This window comes from Papilio machaon, chromosome 1 (assembly GCF_912999745.1).
Source record: "Papilio machaon chromosome 1, ilPapMach1.1, whole genome shotgun sequence".
NCBI classification, from domain to species: Eukaryota; Metazoa; Arthropoda; class Insecta; order Lepidoptera; family Papilionidae; genus Papilio; species Papilio machaon.
Window position 1 is genome coordinate 7,997,288 of NC_059986.1, and position 1,149 is coordinate 7,998,436.

Below are 1,149 nucleotides of genomic sequence, written 5' to 3' on the forward strand. Positions count from 1 at the left end.
TCAGTACTAGCTGCTAACAGCTATTTTCTCAAACTGCTAAGCTCAAATATCATAGCCAAAAAATACATGCTATTAAAAATATGTACGTTGGAACGAACTCTTAGTTTAATCATGACCGTAACCTCGCCTCGTAGAGGAGGCGGTGCGGCATGAAACTTTATTTTTACGCAACTGTTTATCGCCGCAATTCGCAAGCAACACGATTTCTTAAACAATCCAACGACCACATAAACAGCGGGTAAGTAGTTGCGTACGTAATAATCAACGCTTTTTTCTTATATGAAATCAACTAAATACGCAATAGTGAGAGGAATCTATCAGTATTAGATTGAAATACAGCCAAATAATACTATTTTAAAAACCAAAAACTTTATTTTTGAGATATCATAATCGTTTGCTATGACTTCTATGCGGTATGTTTTAGAGATGGGTCTATACAGTCGGACAAAGGACTGTGAATTCATTACTGAACATGGGTTTGTTCTACAAATTGTTAATTGTATAACCGCCACGACTGGCAGGCGCCTTGTATTAAGGATTCGGGGACGGTTGTTGAACCCTGCAAGCGATCTCTGACCGTTCAGAACCCTTTTTAATAAAGTGTTTATAAAACGTGCCACTTTTTTTGTTGTAAAATTATAACGACAATTTCTTAAAGACGTTTAAAGTTTGTCTTATTTATTTTTGAATTTCAATTATTAAATTAGAAAACTATTTTAATTTTATGTTTCTTTTCAACATTAATACGAGTACAACTATGACAACGGATTAAGGAATTTATTAAATAAAGTAAAAAAAAAACACTGAAGAAAATTCAAAGAAATTAATACTGATTATTATAAAGAAATATTAAATGATAATAACCTGGTCCTTGTTCATTTGGGGCATACCGTTTCCATGGCATAAATATCACATACCATGTGATACCACTAGGCCAATGACAATCACTATGCACCTTGAAATATGAAACACACAATTGATGCCAACATTGTACAAAACCCGTAGTTCCGTTAGAAAAATAGAAGATTATTAGTCATTCACTCTTTCATTTTAAAGCCAGTCAGATCAATTTCTTCGCTAGTGATGATGCATGCGACTGTATCGTAGCAAATCACCAATCTTAAATTACATGACGTCTCTAGGTCAACC